The sequence below is a fragment of the Narcine bancroftii genome, chromosome 6, assembly GCF_036971445.1.
Source record: "Narcine bancroftii isolate sNarBan1 chromosome 6, sNarBan1.hap1, whole genome shotgun sequence".
Classification (NCBI taxonomy): Eukaryota; Metazoa; Chordata; class Chondrichthyes; order Torpediniformes; family Narcinidae; genus Narcine; species Narcine bancroftii.
Window position 1 is genome coordinate 121685582 of NC_091474.1, and position 23040 is coordinate 121708621.

A 23040-nucleotide genomic window follows, 5' to 3' on the forward strand; every position below is an offset into this window, starting at 1 on the left:
TGGGGAATCAGATGTGGGGAATCAGAGGCAGTGAATCAGAGATGGGGAATCAGAGGCGGGGAATCAGAGGCAAGAAATCAGACGGGGATTCAGAGGCTGGGAATCAGACGGGGGGAATCAAAGGCGGGGAATCAGAGCTGGTGAATCAGAGGCAGGGAATCAGAGTTGGGGATTCAGAGGCGGGGAATCAGATATGGGGAAACAGAGGCGGGGAATGAGAGGCGGGCAAGCAGAGGCGGGGAATTAGATATGGGGAATCAGAGGTGGGGAAACAGTGGTGGTGAATCAGAGATGGGGAATCACAGGCGGGGAATCAGAGGCAGCGAATAGAACGCGGGGAATCAGAGGCAGGGAATCAGAGCTGGGGAATCAGAGGCGGGGAATCAGATATGGGGAAACAGAGGCGAGGAATCAGAGGCGGGGAAACAGAGGCGGGGAATCAGACATGGGGAATCGGATGCGGGGAATCAGAGGCGGGGAATCAGAGCTGGGGAATCAGAGGCGGTGAATCGGAGTTGGGGCATCAGAGGTGGGGAATTAGATATGGGGAAACAGAGGCGGGGAATCAGAGGCGGGGAAACAGAGGCGGGGAATCAGATATGGGGAATCAGAGGTGGGGAATCAGAGGCAGGGAATCAGATGTGCGGAATCAGAGATGGGGAATCAGAGGCAGGGAATCAGAATCAGAAGCGGGGAATCAGAGGCCGGGAATCAGAGGCCGGGAATCAGATGCTGGGAATAAGAGGCCGGGAATCAGAGGTGGGGAATCAGAGTCCGGGAATCAGAGATGGGGATTCAGAGGCGGGGAATGAGATATGGAGAATCAGAGGCGGGGTATCAGAGGCGGGGAAACAGAGGTGGGGAATCAGACATGGGGAATCAGAGGTGGCGAATCAGAGGCGGGGAAACAGAGGTGGGGAATCAGATATGGGGAATCAGAGGTGGGGAATCAGAGGTTGTGAATCAGAGGGAGGGAATCAGACGCGGGGAATCAGAGGCGGGGATTCAGAGCTGGGGAATCAGAGGCGGGGAATCAGAGTTGTGGAATCAGAGGCAGGGAATCAGAGGCGGGGAATCAGAGCTGGGGAATCAGAGGTGGGGAATCAGAGTCGGGGAATCAGAGGCAGGGAATCGGTTGTGCGGAATCAGAGATGGGGAATTAGATGTGGGGAATCAGAGGCAGTGAATCAGAGATGGGGAATCAGAGGCGGGGAATCAGAGGCAAGAAATCAGACGGGGATTCAGAGGCTGGGAATCAGACGGGGGGAATCAAAGGCGGGGAATCAGAGCTGGTGAATCAGAGGCAGGGAATCAGAGGCCGGGAATCAGAGGCCGGGAATCAGATGCTGGGAATAAGAGGCCGGGAATCAGAGATGGGGAATCAGAGGCGGGGAATCAGAGGCAGGGAATCAGATGCGGGGATTCAGAGGCGGGGAATCAGAGCTGGCGAATCAGAGGCGGGGAATCAGAGGCCGGGAATCAGAGGCCGGGAATCAGATGCTGGGAATAAGAGGCCGGGAATCAGAGATGGGGAATCAGAGGCGGGGAATCAGAGGCAGGGAATCAGATGCGGGGATTCAGAGGCGGGGAATCAGAGCTGGTGAATCAGAAGCGGGGAATCAGAGGCCGGGAATCAGAGGCCGGGAATCAGATGCTGGGAATAAGAGGCCGGGAATCAGAGATGGGGAATCAGAGGCGGGGAATCAGAGGCAGGGAATCAGATGCGGGGATTCAGAGGCGGGGAATCAGAGCTGGCGAATCAGAGGCGGGGAATCAGAGGTGGGCAATCAGAGCCGGGGAATCAGATATGGGGAATCAGAGGCGGGGAATCAGAGGCGGGGAAACAGAGGTGGGGAATCAGATATGGGGAATCAGAGGTGGGGAATCAGAGGTTGTGAATCAGAGGGAGGGAATCAGACGCGGGGAATCAGAGGCGGGGATTCAGAGCTGGGGAATCAGAGGCGGGGAATCAGAGTTGTGGAATCAGAGGCAGGGAATCAGAGGCGGGGAATCAGAGCTGGGGAATCAGAGGTGGGGAATCAGAGTCGGGGAATCAGAGGCAGGGAATCGGTTGTGCGGAATCAGAGATGGGGAATTAGATGTGGGGAATCAGAGGCAGTGAATCAGAGATGGGGAATCAGAGGCGGGGAATCAGAGGCAAGAAATCAGACGGGGATTCAGAGGCTGGGAATCAGACGGGGGGAATCAAAGGCGGGGAATCAGAGCTGGTGAATCAGAGGCAGGGAATCAGAGTTGGGGATTCAGAGGCGGGGAATCAGATATGGGGAAACAGAGGCGGGGAATGAGAGGCGGGCAAGCAGAGGCGGGGAATTAGATATGGGGAATCAGAGGTGGGGAAACAGAGGTGGTGAATCAGAGATGGGGAATCACAGGCGGGGAATCAGAGGCAGCGAATAGAACGCGGGGAATCAGAGGCAGGGAATCAGAGCTGGGGAATCAGAGGCGGGGAATCAGATATGGGGAAACAGAGGCGAGGAATCAGAGGCGGGGAAACAGAGGCGGGGAATCAGACATGGGGAATCGGATGCGGGGAATCAGAGGCGGGGAATCAGATGCGGGGATTCAGAGGCGGGGAATCAGAGCTGGCGAATCAGAGGCGGGGAATCAGAGGTGGGCAATCAGAGCCGGGGAATCAGATATGGGGAATCAGAGGCGGGGAATCAGAGGCGGGGAAACAGAGGTGGGGAATCAGATATGGGGAATCAGAGGTGGGGAATCAGAGGTTGTGAATCAGAGGGAGGGAATCAGACGCGGGGAATCAGAGGCGGGGATTCAGAGCTGGGGAATCAGAGGCGGGGAATCAGAGTTGTGGAATCAGAGGCAGGGAATCAGAGGCGGGGAATCAGAGCTGGGGAATCAGAGGTGGGGAATCAGAGTCGGGGAATCAGAGGCAGGGAATCGGTTGTGCGGAATCAGAGATGGGGAATTAGATGTGGGGAATCAGAGGCAGTGAATCAGAGATGGGGAATCAGAGGCGGGGAATCAGAGGCAAGAAATCAGACGGGGATTCAGAGGCTGGGAATCAGACGGGGGGAATCAAAGGCGGGGAATCAGAGCTGGTGAATCAGAGGCAGGGAATCAGAGTTGGGGATTCAGAGGCGGGGAATCAGATATGGGGAAACAGAGGCGGGGAATGAGAGGCGGGCAAGCAGAGGCGGGGAATTAGATATGGGGAATCAGAGGTGGGGAAACAGAGGTGGTGAATCAGAGATGGGGAATCACAGGCGGGGAATCAGAGGCAGCGAATAGAACGCGGGGAATCAGAGGCGGGGAATCAGAGCTGGCGAATCAGAGGCGGGGAATCAGAGGTGGGCAATCAGAGCCGGGGAATCAGATATGGGGAATCAGAGGCGGGGAATCAGAGGCGGGGAAACAGAGGTGGGGAATCAGATATGGGGAATCAGAGGTGGGGAATCAGAGGTTGTGAATCAGAGGGAGGGAATCAGACGCGGGGAATCAGAGGCGGGGATTCAGAGCTGGGGAATCAGAGGCGGGGAATCAGAGTTGTGGAATCAGAGGCAGGGAATCAGAGGCGGGGAATCAGAGCTGGGGAATCAGAGGTGGGGAATCAGAGTCGGGGAATCAGAGGCAGGGAATCGGTTGTGCGGAATCAGAGATGGGGAATTAGATGTGGGGAATCAGAGGCAGTGAATCAGAGATGGGGAATCAGAGGCGGGGAATCAGAGGCAAGAAATCAGACGGGGATTCAGAGGCTGGGAATCAGACGGGGGGAATCAAAGGCGGGGAATCAGAGCTGGTGAATCAGAGGCAGGGAATCAGAGTTGGGGATTCAGAGGCGGGGAATCAGATATGGGGAAACAGAGGCGGGGAATGAGAGGCGGGCAAGCAGAGGCGGGGAATTAGATATGGGGAATCAGAGGTGGGGAAACAGAGGTGGTGAATCAGAGATGGGGAATCACAGGCGGGGAATCAGAGGCAGCGAATAGAACGCGGGGAATCAGAGGCAGGGAATCAGAGCTGGGGAATCAGAGGCGGGGAATCAGATATGGGGAAACAGAGGCGAGGAATCAGAGGCGGGGAAACAGATGCGGGGAATCAGACATGGGGAATCGGATGCGGGGAATCAGAGGCGGGGAATCAGAGCTGGGGAATCAGAGGCGGTGAATCAGAGTTGGGGCATCAGAGGTGGGGAATTAGATATGGGGAAACAGAGGCGGGGAATCAGAGGCGGGGAAACAGAGGCGGGGAATCAGAGGCGGGGAATCAGATATGGGGAATCAGAGGTGGGGAATCAGAGGCAGGGAATCAGATGTGCGGAATCAGAGATGGGGAATCAGAGGCAGGGAATCAGAATGAGAAGCGGGGAATCAGAGGCCGGGAATCAGAGGCCGGGAATCAGATGCTGGGAATAAGAGGCCGGGAATCAGAGGTGGGGAATCAGAGTCCGGGAATCAGAGATGGGGATTCAGAGGCGGGGAATGAGATATGGAGAATCAGAGGCGGGGAATCAGAGGCGGGGAAACAGAGGTGGGGAATCAGATATGGGGAATCAGAGGCAGGGAATCAGAATCAGAAGCAGGGAATCAGAGGCCGGGAATCAGAGGCCGGAATCAGATGCTGGGAATCAGAGGCCTGGAATCAGAGGCGGGGAATTAGAGGCAGGGAATCAGATGCGGGGAATCAGAGGCGGGGAATCAGAGCTGGGGAATCAGAGGCGGGGTATTAGAGTTGGGGAATCAGAGGCGGGGAATCAGATATGGGGAAACAGAGGTGGGGAATCAGAGGCGGGGAAACAGAGGCAGGGAATCAGATATGGGGAATCAGAGGCGGGGAATCAGAGGTGGGGAATCATAGGCAGGGAATCAGACATGGGGAATCGGATGCGGGGAATCAGAGGCGGGGAATCAGAGCTGGGGAATCAGAGGCGGTGAATCAGAGTTGGGGCATCAGAGGTGGGGAATTAGATATGGGGAAACAGAGGCGGGGAATCAGAGGCGGGGAAACAGAGGCGGAGAATCAGATATGGGGAATCAGAGGTGGGGACTCAGAGGCAGGGAATCAGATGTGCGGAATCAGAGATGGGGAATCAGATGCAGGGAATCAGAATCAGAAGCGGGGAATCAGAGGCCGGGAATCAGAGGCCGGGAATCAGATGCTGGGAATAAGAGGCCGGGAATCAGAGGTGGGGAATCAGAGTCCGGGAATCAGAGATGGGGATTCAGAGGCGGGGAATGAGATATGGGGAAACAGAGGCGGGGAATCAGAGGCGGGGAAACAGAGGTGGGGAATCAGATATGGGGAATCAGAGGTGGCGAATCAAAGGCGGTGAATCAGAGATGGGGAATCAGTGGCGGGGAATCAGAGGCAGGGAATCAGATGCGGGGATTCAGAGGCGGGGAATCAGAGCTGGCGAATCAGAGGCGGGGAATCAGAGGTGGGCAATCAGAGCCGGGGAATCAGATATGGGGAATCAGAGGCGGGGAATCAGAGGCTGGGAAACAGAGGTGGGGAATCAGATATGGGGAATCAGAGGTGGGGAATCAGAGGTTGTGAATCAGAGGGAGGGAATCAGACGCGGGGAATCAGAGGCGGGGATTCAGAGCTGGGGAATCAGAGGCGGGGAATCAGAGTTGTGGAATCAGAGGCAGGGAATCAGATATGGGGAATCAGAGGCGGGGAATCAGATGCGGAGAAACAGAGGCGGGGAATCAGATATGGGGAATCAGAGGTGGGGAATCAGGGGCAGGGAATCAGTGGCAGGGAATCAGAGGCGGGGAATCTGAGGCGGGGAATCAGAGGCAGGGAATCAGACACGGGGAATCAGATGCGGGGAATCAGAGATGGCGAATCAGAGGCGGGGAATCAGAGGCAGGGAATCAGACGCGGGGAATCAGAGGTGGGCAATCAGAGGCGGGGAATCAGATATGGGGAATCAGAGGCGGGGAATCAGAGGCGGGGAAACAGAGGCGGGGAATCAGATATGGGGAATCAGAGGTGGGGCATCAGAGGTTGTGAATCACAGATGGGGAATCAGAGGCGGGGAATCAGAGGCAGGGAATCAGACGCGGGGAATCAGAGGCGGGGATTCAGAGCTGGGGAATCAGAGGCAGGGAATCAGACACAGGGAATCAGAGGCGGGGAATCAGAGGCGGGGAATCAGAGGCGGGGAATCAGAGGCAGGGAATCGGATGCCGGGAATCAGAGGCGGGAAATCAGAGCTGGGGAATCAGAGGCGGGGAATCAGAGTTGGGGAATCAGAGGCGGCGAAGCAGATATGGGGAAATAGAGGCGGGGTATCAGATATGGGGAATCAGAGGCGGGGAATCAGATATGGGGTATCAGAGGCTGGGAATCAGAGGGGGGGAAACAGAGGCGGGGAATAAGATATGGGGAATCAGATGTGGGGAATCAGGGGCGGGGAATCAGTGGCAGGGAATCAGAGGCGGGGAATCAGAGGCGGGGAATCAAAGGAAGGGAATCAGACACGGGGAATCAGAGGTGGGGAATCAGAGTCGGGGAATCAGAGGAAGGGAATCGGTTGTGCGGAATCAGAGATGGGGAATCAGATGTGGGGAATCAGAGGCAGTGAATCAGAGATGGGGAATCAGAGGCGGGGAATCAGAGGCAAGAAATCAGACGGGGATTCAGAGGCTGGGAATCAGACGGGGGGAATCAAAGGCGGGGAATCAGAGCTGGTGAATCAGAGGCAGGGAATCAGAGTTGGGGATTCAGAGGCGGGGAATCAGATATGGGGAAACAGAGGCGGGGAATGAGAGGCGGGCAAGCAGAGGCGGGGAATTAGATATGGGGAATCAGAGGTGGGGAAACAGTGGTGGTGAATCAGAGATGGGGAATCACAGGCGGGGAATCAGAGGCAGCGAATAGAACGCGGGGAATCAGAGGCAGGGAATCAGAGCTGGGGAATCAGAGGCGGGGAATCAGATATGGGGAAACAGAGGCGAGGAATCAGAGGCGGGGAAACAGAGGCGGGGAATCAGACATGGGGAATCGGATGCGGGGAATCAGAGGCGGGGAATCAGAGCTGGGGAATCAGAGGCGGTGAATCGGAGTTGGGGCATCAGAGGTGGGGAATTAGATATGGGGAAACAGAGGCGGGGAATCAGAGGCGGGGAAACAGAGGCGGGGAATCAGATATGGGGAATCAGAGGTGGGGAATCAGAGGCAGGGAATCAGATGTGCGGAATCAGAGATGGGGAATCAGAGGCAGGGAATCAGAATCAGAAGCGGGGAATCAGAGGCCGGGAATCAGAGGCCGGGAATCAGATGCTGGGAATAAGAGGCCGGGAATCAGAGGTGGGGAATCAGAGTCCGGGAATCAGAGATGGGGATTCAGAGGCGGGGAATGAGATATGGAGAATCAGAGGCGGGGTATCAGAGGCGGGGAAACAGAGGTGGGGAATCAGACATGGGGAATCAGAGGTGGCGAATCAAAGGCGGTGAATCAGAGATGGGGAATCAGAGGCGGGGAATCAGAGGCAGGGAATCAGATGCGGGGATTCAGAGGCGGGGAATCAGAGCTGGCGAATCAGAGGCGGGGAATCAGAGGTGGGCAATCAGAGCCGGGGAATCAGATATGGGGAATCAGAGGCGGGGAATCAGAGGCGGGGAAACAGAGGTGGGGAATCAGATATGGGGAATCAGAGGTGGGGAATCAGAGGTTGTGAATCAGAGGGAGGGAATCAGACGCGGGGAATCAGAGGCGGGGATTCAGAGCTGGGGAATCAGAGGCGGGGAATCAGAGTTGTGGAATCAGAGGCAGGGAATCAGATATGGGGAATCAGAGGCGGGGAATCAGATGCGGAGAAACAGAGGTGGGGAATCAGATATGGGGAATCAGAGGTGGGGAATCAGGGGCAGGGAATCAGTGGCAGGGAATCAGAGGCGGGGAATCTGAGGCGGGGAATCAGAGGCAGGGAATCAGACACGGGGAATCAGAGGCGGGGAATCAGAGATGGCGAATCAGAGGCGGGGAATCAGAGGCAGGGAATCGGACGCCGGGAATCAGAGGCGGGGAATCAGAGCTGGGGAATCAGAGGCGGGGAATCAGAGTTGGGGAATCAGAGGCGGGGAATCAGATATGGGGAAATAGAGGCGGGGAATCAGATATGGGGAATCAGAGGTGTGGAATCAGAGGTTGGGAATCAGAGGCAGGGAATCAGAGGCGGGGAAACAGAGGCGGGGAATCACATATGGGGAATCAGAGGTGGCGAATCAAAGGCGGTGAAACAGAGATGGGGAATCAGGGCAGGGAATCAGAGGCAGGGAATCAGAGCTGGGGAAACAGAGGCGGGGATTCAGATATGGGGAATCAGAGGTGGGGAATCAGGGGCGGGGAATCAGTGGCAGGGAATCAGAGCTGGGGAATCAGAGGTGGGGAATCAGAGCTGGGGAAACAGAGGCGGGGAATCAGATATGGGTAATCAGAGGTGGGGAATCAGGGGCGGGGAATCAGTGGCAGGGAATCAGAGGCCGGGAATAAAAGGCGGGGAATCAGAGCTGGGGAATCAGAGGCGGGGAATCAGAGTTGGGGAATCAGAGGAGGGGAATCAGATATGGGGAAACAGAGGCCGGGAATCAGAGGCAGGGAAACAGAGGCGGGGAATCAGATATGGGGAATCAGAGGTGGGGAATTAGAGGTTGCGTATCAGAGGCGGGGTATCAGAGGCGGGGAATCAGAGGCAGGGAATCGGATGTGCGGAATCAGAGATGGGGAATCAGAGGTGGGGATTCAGAGGTGGTGAATCAGAGAAGGGGAATCAGAGGCTGGGAATCAGAGGCAGGGAATCAGACGCAGGGAATCAGAGGCGGGGAATCATAGTTTGCGAATTAGAGGAGGGGAATCGGAGTTGGGGAATCAGAGGCGGGGAATCAGATATGGCGAAAGAGAGGCTGGGAATCAGAGGCGGGGAAACAGAGGCGGGGAATCAGATATGGGGAATCAGAGGTGGGGAATCAGAGGCAGGGAATCAGATGTGCGGAATCAGAGATGGGGAATCAGAGGCAGGGAATCAGAATCAGAAGCAGGGAATCAGTGGCAGGGAATCAGAGGCCGGGAATAAAAGGCGGGGAATCAGAGGCAGGGAATCGGATGTGCGGAATCAGAGATGGGGAATCAGAGGTGGGGATTCAGAGGTGGTGAATCAGAGAAGGGGAATCAGAGGCTGGGAATCAGAGGCAGGGAATCAGATGCAGGGAATCAGAGGCGGGGAATCATAGCTGGCGAATTAGAGGAGGGGAATCAGAGTTGGGGAATCAGAGGCGGGGAAACAGAGGCGGGGAATCAGATATGGGGAATCAGAGGTGGGGAATCAGAGGCAGGGAATCAGATGTGCGGAATTAGAGATGGGGAATCAGAGGCAGGGAATCAAAATCAGAAGCGGGGAATCAGAGGCCGGGAATCAGAGGCCGGGAATCAGATGCTGGGAATAAGAGGCCGGGAATCAGAGGTGGGGAATAAGAGTCCGGGAATCAGAGGTGGGGAATCAGATATGGGGAATCAGAGGTGGCGAATCAAAGGCGGTGAATCAGAGATGGGGAATCAGAGGCAGGGAATCAGAGGCAGGGAATCAGATGCGGGGATTCAGAGGCGGGGAATCAGAGCTGGCGAATCAGAGGCGGGGAATCAGAGGTGGGCAATCAGAGCCGTGGAATCAGATATGGGGAATCAGAGGCGGGGAATCAGAGGCGGGGAACAGAGGTGGGGAATCAGATATGGGGAATCAGAGGTGGGGAATCAGAGGTTGTGAATCAGAGGGAGGGAATCAGACGCGGGGAATCAGAGGCGGGGATTCAGAGCTGGGGAATCAGAGGCGGCGAATCAGAGTTGTGGAATCAGAGGCAGGGAATCAGATATGGGGAATCAGAGGCGGGGAATCAGATGCGGAGAAACAGAGGCGGGTAATCAGATATGGGGAATCAGAGGTGGGGAATCAGGGGCAGGGAATCAGTGGCAGGGAATCAGAGGCGGGGAATCTGAGGCGGGGAATCAGAGGCAGGGAATCAGACACGGGGAATCAGAGGCGGGGAATCAGAGATGGCGAATCAGAGGCGGGGAATCAGAGGCAGGGAATCGGACGCCGGGAATCAGAGGCGGGGAATCAGAGCTGGGGAATCAGAGGCGGGGAATCAGAGTTGGGGAATCAGAGGCGGGGAATCAGATATGGGGAAATAGAGGCGGGGAATCAGATATGGGGAATCAGAGGTGTGGAATCAGAGGTTGGGAATCAGAGGCAGGGAATCAGAGGCGGGGAAACAGAGGCGGGGAATCAGATATGGGGAATCAGAGGTGGCGAATCAAAGGCGGTGAAACAGAGATGGGGAATCAGGGCAGGGAATCAGAGGCAGGGAATCAGAGCTGGGGAAACAGAGGCGGGGAATCAGATATGGGGAATCAGAGGTGGGGAATCAGGGGCGGGGAATCAGTGGCAGGGAATCAGAGCTGGGGAATCAGAGGTGGGGAATCAGAGCTGGGGAAACAGAGGAGGGGAATCAGATATGGGGAATCAGAGGTGGGGAATCAGGGGCGGGGAATCAGTGGCAGGGAATCAAAGGCCGGGAATAAAAGGCGGGGATTCAGAGCTGGGGAATCAGAGGCGGGGAATCAGAGTTGGGGAATCAGAGGAGGGGAATCAGATATGGGGAAACAGAGGCCGGGAATCAGAGGCAGGGAAACAGAGGCGGGGAATCAGATATGGGGAATCAGAGGTGGGGAATTAGAGGTTGCGTATCAGAGGCGGGGTATCAGAGGCGGGGAATCAGAGGCAGGGAATCGGATGTGCGGAATCAGATATGGGGAATCAGAGGCGGGGAATCAGAGGCGGGGAAACAGAGGCGGGGAATCAGAGCTGGGGAATCAGAGGCAGGGAATCAGACACGGGGAATCAGAGGCGGGGAATCAGAGGCGGGGAAACAGAGGCGGGGAATCAGATATGGGGAATCAGAGGTGGGGAATCAGAGGTTGTGAATCAGAGGGAGGGAATCAGACGCTGGGAATCAGAGGCAGGGAATCAGACACAGGGAATCAGAGGCCGGAATCAGATGCTGGGAATCAGAGGCCTGGAATCAGAGGCGGGGAATCAGAGGCATGGAATCAGATGCGGGGAATCAGAGGCGGGGAATCAGAGCTGGGGAATCAGAGGCGGGGTATTAGAGTTGGGGAATCAGAGGCGGGGAATCAGATATGGGGAAACAGAGGTGGGGAATCAGAGGCGGGGAAACAGAGGCAGGGAATCAGATATGGGGAATCAGAGGCGGGGAATCAGAGGTGGGGAATCATAGGCAGGGAATCGGATGTGCGGAATCAGAGATGGGGAATCAGAGGCCGGGAATCAGAGGTGGTGAATCAGAGATGGGGAATCAGAGGCGGGGAATCAGAGGCAGGGAATCAGACGCGGGGAATCAGAGGTGGGCAATCAGAGGCGGGGAATCAGATATGGGGAATCAGAGGCGGGGAATCAGAGGCGGGGAATCAGAGCTGGGGAATCAGAGGCGGGGAATCAGAATTGGGGCATAAGAGGTGGGGAATTAGATATGGGGAAACAGAGGCGGGGAATCAGAGGCGGGGAAACAGAGGCGGGGAATCAGATATGGGGAATCAGAGGTGGGGAATCAGAGGCAGGGAATCAGATGTGCGGAATCAGAGATGGGGAATCAGAGGCAGGGAATCAGAATCAGAAGCGGGGAATCAGAGGCCGGGAATCAGAGGCCGGGAATCAGATGCTGGGAATAAGAGGCCGGGAATCAGAGGTGGGGAATCAGAGTCCGGGAATCAGAGATGGGGATTCAGAGGCGGGGAATGAGATATGGAGAATCAGAGGCGGAGAATCAGAGGCGGGGAAACAGAGGTGGGGAATCAGATATGGGGAATCAGAGGTGGCGAATCAAAGGCGGTGAATCAGAGATGGGGAATCAGAGGCGGGGAATCAGAGGAAGGGAATCAGATGCGGGGATTCAGAGGCGGGGAATCAGAGCTGGCGAATCAGAGGCGGGGAATCAGAGGTGGGCAAACAGAGCCGGGGAATCAGATATGGGGAATCAGAGGCGGGGAATCAGAGGCGGGGAAACAGAGGCGGGGAATCAGATATGGGGAATCAGAGGTGGGGAATCAGAGGTTGTGAATCAGAGGGAGGGAATCAGACGCGGGGAATCAGAGGCGGGGATTCAGAGCTGGGGAATCAGAGGCGGGGAATCAGAGTTGTGGAATCAGAGGCAGGGAATCTGATATGGGGAATCAGATGCGGGGAATCAGAGGCGGAGAAACAGAGGCGGGGAATCAGATATGGGGAATCAGAGGTGGGGAATCAGGGGCAGGGAATCAGTGGCAGGGAATCAGAGGCGGGGAATCTGAGGCGGGGAATCAGAGGCAGGGAATCAGACACGGGGAATCAGAGGCTTGGAATCAGAGATGGCGAATCAGAGGCGGGGAATCAGAGGCAGGGAATCGGATGCCGGGAATCAGAGGCGGGGAATCAGAGCTGGGGAATCAGAGGCGGGGAATCAGAGTTGGGGAATCAGAGGCGGGGAATCAGATATGGGGAAATAGAGGCGGGGAATCAAATATGGGGAATCAGAGGTGTGGAATCAGAGGTTGGGAATCAGAGGCATGGAATCAGAGGCGGGGAAACAGAGGCGGGGAATCAGATATGGGGAATCAGAGGTGGCGAATCAAAGGCGGTGAAACAGAGATGGGGAATCAGGGCAGGGAATCAGAGGCAGGGAATCAGAGCTGGGGAAACAGAGGCGGGGAATCAGATATGGGGAATAAGAGGTGGGGAATCAGGGGCGGGGAATCAGTGGCAGGGAATCAGAGCTGGGGAATCAGAGGTGGGGAATCAGAGCTGGGGAAACAGAGGCGGGGAATCAGATATGGGGAATCAGAGGTGGGGAATCAGGGGCGGGGAATCAGTGGCAGGGAATCAGAGGCCGGGAATAAAAGGCGGGGAATCAGAGCTGGGGAATCAGAGGCGGGGAATCAGAGTTGGGGAATCAGAGGAGGGGAATCAGATATGGGGAAACAGAGGCCGGGAATCAGAGGCAGGGAAACAGAGGCGGGGAATCAGATATGGGGAATCAGAGGTGGGGAATTAGAGGTTGCGTATCAGAGGCGGGGAATCAGAGGCGGGGAATCAGAGGCAGGGAATCGGATGTGCGGAATCAGAGATGGGGAATCAGAGGTGGGGATTCAGAGGTGGTGAATCAGAGAAGGGGAATCAGAGGCTGGGAATCAGAGGCAGGGAATCAGACGCAGGGAATCAGAGGCGGGGAATCATAGCTGGCGAATTAGAGGAGGGGAATCAGAGTTGGGGAATCAGAGGCGGGGAATCAGATATGGGGAAACAGAGGCGGGGAATCAGAGGCGGGGAAACAGAGGCAGGGTATCAGATATGGGGAATCAGAGGTGGGGAATCAGAGGCAGGGAATCAGATGTGCGGAATCAGAGATGGGGAATCAGAGGCAGGGAATCAGAATCAGAAGCAGGGAATCAGTGGCAGGGAATCAGAGGCCGGGAATAAAAGGCGGGGAATCAGAGGCAGGGAATCGGATGTGCGGAATCAGAGATGGGGAATCAGAGGTGGGGATTCAGAGGTGGTGAATCAGAGAAGGGGAATCAGAGGCTGGGAATCAGAGGCAGGGAATCAGATGCAGGGAATCAGAGGCGGGAATCATAGCTGGCGAATTAGAGGAGGGGAATCAGAGTTGGGGAATCAGAGGCGGGGAAACAGAGGCGGGGAATCAGATATGGGGAATCAGAGGTGGGGAATCAGAGGCAGGGAATCAGATGTGCGGAATCAGAGGCCGGGAATCAGATGCTGGGAATAAGAGGCCGGGAATCAGAGGTGGGGAATCAGAGTTCGGGAATCAGAGATGGGGATTCAGAGGCGGGGAATGAGATATGGAGAATCAGAGGCGGGGAATCAGAGGCGGGGAAACAGAGGTGGGGAATCAGATATGGGGAATCAGAGGTGGCGAATCAAAGGCGGTGAATCAGAGATGGGGAATCAGAGGCAGGGAATCAGATATGGGGAAACAGAGGCCGGGAATCAGAGGCAGGGAAACAGAGGCGGGGAATCAGATATGGGGAATCAGAGGTGGGGAATTAGAGGTTGCGTATCAGAGGCGGGGTATCAGAGGCGGGGAATCAGAGGCAGGGAATCGGATGTGCGGAATCAGAGATGGGGAATCAGAGGTGGGGATTCAGAGGTGGTGAATCAGAGAAGGGGAATCAGAGGCTGGGAATCAGAGGCAGGGAATCAGACGCAGGGAATCAGAGGCGGGGAATCATAGTTTGCGAATTAGAGGAGGGGAATCGGAGTTGGGGAATCAGAGGCGGGGAATCAGATATGGGGAAAGAGAGGCTGGGAATCAGAGGCGGGGAAACAGAGGCGGGGAATCAGATATGGGGAATCAGAGGTGGGGAATCAGAGGCAGGGAATCAGATGTGCGGAATCAGAGATGGGGAATCAGAGGCAGGGAATCAGAATCAGAAGCAGGGAATCAGTGGCAGGGAATCAGAGGCCGGGAATAAAAGGCGGGGAATCAGAGGCAGGGAATCGGATGTGCGGAATCAGAGATGGGGAATCAGAGGTGGGGATTCAGAGGTGGTGAATCAGAGAAGGGGAATCAGAGGCTGGGAATCAGAGGCAGGGAATCAGATGCAGGGAATCAGAGGCGGGGAATCATAGCTGGCGAATTAGAGGAGGGGAATCAGAGTTGGGGAATCAGAGGCGGGGAAACAGAGGCGGGGAATCAGATATGGGGAATCAGAGGTGGGGAATCAGAGGCAGGGAATCAGATGTGCGGAATTAGAGATGGGGAATCAGAGGCATGGAATCAAAATCAGAAGCGGGGAATCAGAGGCCGGGAATCAGAGGCCGGGAATCAGATGCTGGGAATAAGAGGCCGGGAATCAGAGGTGGGGAATCAGAGTCCGGGAATCAGAGGTGGGGAATCAGATATGGGGAATCAGAGGTGGCGAATCAAAGGCGGTGAATCAGAGATGGGGAATCAGAGGCAGGGAATCAGAGGCAGGGAATCAGATGCGGGGATTCAGAGGCGGGGAATCAGAGCTGGCGAATCAGAGGCGGGGAATCAGAGGTGGGCAATCAGAGCCGGGGAATCAGATATGGGGAATCAGAGGCGGGGAATCAGAGGCGGGGAACAGAGGTGGGGAATCAGATATGGGGAATCAGAGGTGGGGAATCAGAGGTTGTGAATCAGAGGGAGGGAATCAGACGCGGGGAATCAGAGGCGGGGATTCAGAGCTGGGGAATCAGAGGCGGGGAATCAGAGTTGTGGAATCAGAGGCAGGGAATCAGATATGGGGAATCAGAGGCGGGGAATCAGATGCGGAGAAACAGAGGCGGGTAATCAGATATGGGGAATCAGAGGTGGGGAATCAGGGGCAGGGAATCAGTGGCAGGGAATCAGAGGCGGGGAATCTGAGGCGGGGAATCAGAGGCAGGGAATCAGACACGGGGAATCAGAGGCGGGGAATCAGAGATGGCGAATCAGAGGCGGGGAATCAGAGGCAGGGAATCGGACGCCGGGAATCAGAGGCGGGGAATCAGAGCTGGGGAATCAGAGGCGGGGAATCAGAGTTGGGGAATCAGAGGCGGGGAATCAGATATGGGGAAATAGAGGCGGGGAATCAGATATGGGGAATCAGAGGTGTGGAATCAGAGGTTGGGAATCAGAGGCAGGGAATCAGAGGCGGGGAAACAGAGGCGGGGAATCAGATATGGGGAATCAGAGGTGGCGAATCAAAGGCGGTGAAACAGAGATGGGGAATCAGGGCATGGAATCAGAGGCAGGGAATCAGAGCTGGGGAAACAGAGGCGGGGAATCAGATATGGGGAATCAGAGGTGGGGAATCAGGGGCGGGGAATCAGTGGCAGGGAATCAGAGCTGGGGAATCAGAGGTGGGGAATCAGAGCTGGGGAAACAGAGGAGGGGAATCAGATATGGGGAATCAGAGGTGGGGAATCAGGGGCGGGGAATCAGTGGCAGGGAATCAAAGGCCGGGAATAAAAGGCGGGGATTCAGAGCTGGGGAATCAGAGGCGGGGAATCAGAGTTGGGGAATCAGAGGAGGGGAATCAGATATGGGGAAACAGAGGCCGGGAATCAGAGGCAGGGAAACAGAGGCGGGGAATCAGATATGGGGAATCAGAGGTGGGGAATTAGAGGTTGCGTATCAGAGGCGGGGTATCAGAGGCGGGGAATCAGAGGCAGGGAATCGGATGTGCGGAATCAGATATGGGGAATCAGAGGCGGGGAATCAGAGGCGGGGAAACAGAGGCGGGGAATCAGATATGGGGAATCAGAGGTGGGGAATCAGAGGTTGTGAATCAGAGGGAGGGAATCAGACGCTGGGAATCAGAGGCAGGGAATCAGACGCAGGGAATCAGAGGCCGGAATCAGATGCTGGGAATCAGAGGCCTGGAATCAGAGGCGGGGAATCAGAGGCAGGGAATCAGATGCGGGGAATCAGAGGCGGGGAATCAGAGCTGGGGAATCAGAGGCGGGGTATTAGAGTTGGGGAATCAGAGGCGGGGAATCAGATATGGGGAAACAGAGGTGGGGAATCAGAGGCGGGGAAACAGAGGCAGGGAATCAGATATGGGGAATCAGAGGCGGGGAATCAGAGGTGGGGAATCATAGGCAGGGAATCGGATGTGCGGAATCAGAGATGGGGAATCAGAGGCCGGGAATCAGAGGTGGTGAATCAGAGATGGGGAATCAGAGGCGGGGTATCAGAGGCAGGGAATCAGACTCGGGGAATCAGAGGTGGGCAATCAGAGGCGGGGAATCAGATATGGGGAATCAGAGGCGGGGAATCAGAGGCGGGGAATCAGAGCTGGGGAATCAGAGGCGGGGAATCAGAATTGGGGCATAAGAGGTGGGGAATTAGATATGGGGAAACAGAGGCGGGGAATCAGAGGCGGGGAAACAGAGGCGGGGAATCAGATATGGGGAATCAGAGGTGGGGAATCAGAGGCAGGGAATCAGATGTGCGGAATCAGAGATGGGGAATCAGAGGCAGGGAATCAGAATCAGAAGCGGGGAATCAGAGGCCGGGAATCAGAGGCCGGGAATCAGATGCTGGGAATAAGAGGCCGGGAATCAGAGGTGGGGAATCAGAGTCCGGGAATCAGAGATGGGGATTCAGAGGCGGGGAATGAGATATGGAGAATCAGAGGCGGAGAATCAGAGGCGGGGAAACAGAGGTGGGGAATCAGATATGGGGAATCAGAGGTGGCGAATCAAAGGCGGTGAATCAGAGATGGGGAATCAGAGGCGGGGAATCAGAGGAAGGGAATCAGATGCGGGGATTCAGAGGCGGGGAATCAGAGCTGGCGAATCAGAGGCGGGGAATCAGAGGTGGGCAAACAGAGCCGGGGAATCAGATATGGGGAATCAGAGGCGGGGAATCAGAGGCGGGGAAACAGAGGCGGGGAATCAGATATGGGGAATCAGAGGTGGGGAATCAGAGGTTGTGAATCAGAGGGAGGGAATCAGACGCGGGGAATCAGAGGCGGGGATTCAGAGCTGGGGAATCAGAGGCGGGGAATCAGAGTTGTGGAATCAGAGGCAGGGAATCTGATATGGGGAATCAGAGGCGGGGAATCAGAGGCGGAGAAACAGAGGCGGGGAATCAGATATGGGGAATCAGAGGTGGGGAATCAGGGGCAGGGAATCAGTGGCAGGGAATCAGAGGCGGGGAATCTGAGGCGGGGAATCAGAGGCAGGGAATCAGAAACGGGGAATCAGAGGCTTGGAATCAGAGATGGCGAATCAGAGGCGGGGAATCAGAGGCAGGGAATCGGATGCCGGGAATCAGAGGCGGGGAATCAGAGCTGGGGAATCAGAGGCGGGGAATCAGAGTTGGGGAATCAGAGGCGGGGAATCAGATATGGGGAAATAGAGGCGGGGAATCAAATATGGGGAATCAGAGGTGTGGAATCAGAGGTTGGGAATCAGAGGCAGGGAATCAGAGGCGGGGAAACAGAGGCGGGGAATCAGATATGGGGAATCAGAGGTGGCGAATCAAAGGCGGTGAAACAGAGATGGGGAATCAGGGCAGGGAATCAGAGGCAGGGAATCAGAGCTGGGGAAACAGAGGCGGGGAATCAGATATGGGGAATCAGAGGTGGGGAATCAGGGGCGGGGAATCAGTGGCAGGGAATCAGAGCTGGGGAATCAGAGGTGGGGAATCAGAGCTGGGGAAACAGAGGCGGGGAATCAGATATGGGGAATCAGAGGTGGGGAATCAGGGGCGGGGAATCAGTGGCAGGGAATCAGAGGCCGGGAATAAAAGGCGGGGAATCAGAGCTGGGGAATCAGAGGCGGGGAATCAGAGTTGGGGAATCAGAGGAGGGGAATCAGATATGGGGAAACAGAGGCCGGGAATCAGAGGCAGGGAAACAGAGGCGGGGAATCAGATATGGGGAATCAGAGGTGGGGAATTAGAGGTTGCGTATCAGAGGCGGGGAATCAGAGGCGGGGAATCAGAGGCAGGGAATCGGATGTGCGGAATCAGAGATGGGGAATCAGAGGTGGGGATTCAGAGGTGGTGAATCAGAGAAGGGGAATCAGAGGCTGGGAATCAGAGGCAGGGAATCAGACGCAGGGAATCAGAGGCGGGGAATCATAGCTGGCGAATTAGAGGAGGGGAATCAGAGTTGGGGAATCAGAGGCGGGGAATCAGATATGGGGAAACAGAGGCGGGGAATCAGAGGCGGGGAAACAGAGGCGGGGTATCAGATATGGGGAATCAGAGGTGGGGAATCAGAGGCAGGGAATCAGATGTGCGGAATCAGAGATGGGGAATCAGAGGCAGGGAATCAGAATCAGAAGCAGGGTATCAGTGGCAGGGAATCAGAGGCCGGGAATAAAAGGCGGGGAATCAGAGGCAGGGAATCGGATGTGCGGAATCAGAGATGGGGAATCAGAGGTGGGGATTCAGAGGTGGTGAATCAGAGAAGGGGAATCAGAGGCTGGGAATCAGAGGCAGGGAATCAGATGCAGGGAATCAGAGGCGGGAATCATAGCTGGCGAATTAGAGGAGGGGAATCAGAGTTGGGGAATCAGAGGCGGGGAAACAGAGGCGGGGAATCAGATATGGGGAATCAGAGGTGGGGAATCAGAGGCAGGGAATCAGATGTGCGGAATCAGAGGCCGGGAATCAGATGCTGGGAATAAGAGGCCGGGAATCAGAGGTGGGGAATCAGAGTTCGGGAATCAGAGATGGGGATTCAGAGGCGGGGAATGAGATATGGAGAATCAGAGGCGGGGAATCAGAGGCGGGGAAACAGAGGTGGGGAATCAGATATGGGGAATCAGAGGTGGCGAATCAAAGGCGGTGAATCAGAGATGGGGAATCAGAGGCAGGGAATCAGAGGCAGGGAATCAGATGCGGGGATTCAGAGACGGGGAATCAGAGCTGGCGAATCAGAGGCGGGGAATCAGAGGTGGGCAATCAGAGCCGGGGAATCAGATATGGGGAATCAGAGGCGGGGAATCAGAGGCGGGGAACAGAGGTGGGGAATCAGATATGGGGAATCAGAGGTGGGGAATCAGAGGTTGTGAATCAGAGGGAGGGAATCAGACGCGGGGAATCAGAGGCGGGGATTCAGAGCTGGGGAATCAGAGGCGGGGAATCAGAGTTGTGGAATCAGAGGCAGGGAATCAGATATGGGGAATCAGAGGCGGGGAATCAGATGCGGAGAAACAGAGGCGGGTAATCAGATATGGGGAATCAGAGGTGGGGAATCAGGGGCAGGGAATCAGTGGCAGGGAATCAGAGGCGGGGAATCTGAGGCGGGGAATCAGAGGCAGGGAATCAGACACGGGGAATCAGAGGCGGGGAATCAGAGATGGCGAATCAGAGGCGGGGAATCAGAGGCAGGGAATCGGACGCCGGGAATCAGAGGCGGGGAATCAGAGCTGGGGAATCAGAGGCGGGGAATCAGAGTTGGGGAATCAGAGGCGGGGAATCAGATATGGGGAAATAGAGGCGGGGAATCAGATATGGGGAATCAGAGGTGTGGAATCAGAGGTTGGGAATCAGAGGCAGGGAATCAGAGGCGGGGAAACAGAGGCGGGGAATCAGATATGGGGAATCAGAGGTGGCGAATCAAAGGCGGTGAAACAGAGATGGGGAATCAGGGCAGGGAATCAGAGGCAGGGAATCAGAGCTGGGGAAACAGAGGCGGGGAATCAGATATGGGGAATCAGAGGTGGGGAATCAGGGGCGGGGAATCAGTGGCAGGGAATCAGAGCTGGGGAATCAGAGGTGGGGAATCAGAGCTGGGGAAACAGAGGCGGGGAATCAGATATGGGGAATCAGAGGTGGGGAATCAGGGGCGGGGAATCAGTGGCAGGGAATCAGAGGCCGGGAATAAAAGGCGGGGATTCAGAGCTGGGGAATCAGAGGCGGGGAATCAGAGTTGGGGAATCAGAGGAGGGGAATCAGATATGGGGAAACAGAGGCTGGGAATCAGAGGCAGGGAAACAGAGGCGGGGAATCAGATATGGGGAATCAGAGGTGGCGAATTAGAGGTTGCGTATCAGAGGCGGGGTATCAGAGGCGGGGAATCAGAGGCAGGGAATCGGATGTGCGGAATCAGAGATGGGGAATCAGAGGTGGGGATTCAGAGGTGGTGAATCAGAGAAGGGGAATCAGAGGCTGGGAATCAGAGGCAGGGAATCAGACGCAGGGAATCAGAGGCGGGGAATCAGATATGGGGAAAGAGAGGCGGGGAATCAGAGGCGGGGAAACAGAAGCGGGGAATCAGATATGGGGAATCAGAGGTGGGGAATCAGAGGCAGGGAATCAGATGTGCGGAATCAGAGATGGGGAATCAGAGGCAGGGAATCAGAATCAGAAGCAGGGAATCAGTGGCAGGGAATCAGAGGCCGGGAATAAAAGGCGGGGAATCAGAGGCAGGGAATCGGATGTGCGGAATCAGAGATGGGGAATCAGAGGTGGGGATTCAGAGGTGGTGAATCAGAGAAGGGGAATCAGAGGCAGGGAATCAGATATGGGGAATCAGAGGCGGGGAATCAGAGGTGGGGAATCATAGGCAGGGAATCGGATGTGCGGAATCAGAGATGGGGTGTCAGAGGTGGGGAATCAGAGGTGGTGAGTCAGAGATGGGGAATCAGAGGCGGGGAATCAGAGGCAGGGAATCAGAAACGGGGAATCAGAGCTGGGGAATCAGAGGCAGGGTATTAGAGTTGGGGAATCAGAGGCGGGGAATCAGATATGGGGAAACAGAGGTGGGGAATCAGAGGCGGGGAAACAGAGGCAGGGAATCAGATATGGGGAATCAGAGGCGGGGAATCAGAGGTGGGGAATCATAGGCAGGGAATCGGATGTGCGGAATCAGAGATGGGGTGTCAGAGGTGGGGAATCAGAGGTGGTGAGTCAGAGATGGGGAATCAGAGGCGGGGAATCAGAGGCAGGGAATCAGAAACGGGGAATCAGAGGCGGGCAATCATAACTGGCGAATCAGAGGAGGGGAATCAGTGGTGGGGAATCAGAGGCGGGGAATCAGATATGGTGAATCAGAGGTGGGGAATCAGAGGCGGGAAATCAGAGGTGGGGAATCAGAGGCGGGGAAATCTGAGTTGGGGTATCAGAGTCCGGGAATCAGAGATGGGAAATCAGAGGAGGGGAATCAAATATGGGGAATCAGAGGCGGGGAATCAGAGTTGGGGAATCAGAGTCCGGGAATCAGAGATGGGGAATCAGAGGCGGGGAATCAAATATGGGGAATAAGAGGCGGGGAATCAGAGGCGGGGAAACAGAGGCGGTGAATCAGATATGGGCAATCAGAGGTGGCGAATCAGAGGTAGAGAATCAGAGATGGGGAAGCAGAGGTGGGGAATCAGAGGCGGGAAATCAGAGCTGGGGAATCAGAGGCGGGGAATCAGAGTTGGGGAATCAGAGTCCGGGAATCAGAGATGGGGAATCAGAGGCGGGGAATCAAATATGGGGAAACAGAGGCGGGGAATCAGAGGCGGGGAAACAGAGGCGGGGAATCAGATATGGGGAATCAGAGGTGGGGAATCAGAGGCAGGGAATCAGATGTGCGGAATCAGAGATGGGGAATCAGAGGCAGGGAATCAGAATCAGAAGCGGGGAATCAGAGGCCGGGAATCAGAGGCCGGGAATCAGATGCTGGGAATAAGAGGCCGGGAATCAGAGGTGGGGAATCAGAGTCCGGGAATCAGAGATGGGGATTCAGAGGCGGGGAATGAGATATGGAGAATCAGAGGCGGAGAATCAGAGGCGGGGAAACAGAGGTGGGGAATCAGATATGGGGAATCAGAGGTGGCGAATCAAAGGCGGTGAATCAGAGATGGGGAATCAGAGGCGGGGAATCAGAGGAAGGGAATCAGATGCGGGGATTCAGAGGCGGGGAATCAGAGCTGGCGAATCAGAGGCGGGGAATCAGAGGTGGGCAAACAGAGCCGGGGAATCAGATATGGGGAATCAGAGGCGGGGAATCAGAGGCGGGGAAACAGAGGCGGGGAATCAGATATGGGGAATCAGAGGTGGGGAATCAGAGGTTGTGAATCAGAGGGAGGGAATCAGACGCGGGGAATCAGAGGCGGGGATTCAGAGCTGGGGAATCAGAGGCGGGGAATCAGAGTTGTGGAATCAGAGGCAGGGAATCTGATATGGGGAATCAGAGGCGGGGAATCAGAGGCGGAGAAACAGAGGCGGGGAATCAGATATGGGGAATCAGAGGTGGGGAATCAGGGGCAGGGAATCAGTGGCAGGGAATCAGAGGCGGGGAATCTGAGGCGGGGAATCAGAGGCAGGGAATCAGAAACGGGGAATCAGAGGCTTGGAATCAGAGATGGCGAATCAGAGGCGGGGAATCAGAGGCAGGGAATCGGATGCCGGGAATCAGAGGCGGGGAATCAGAGCTGGGGAATCAGAGGCGGGGAATCAGAGTTGGGGAATCAGAGGCGGGGAATCAGATATGGGGAAATAGAGGCGGGGAATCAAATATGGGGAATCAGAGGT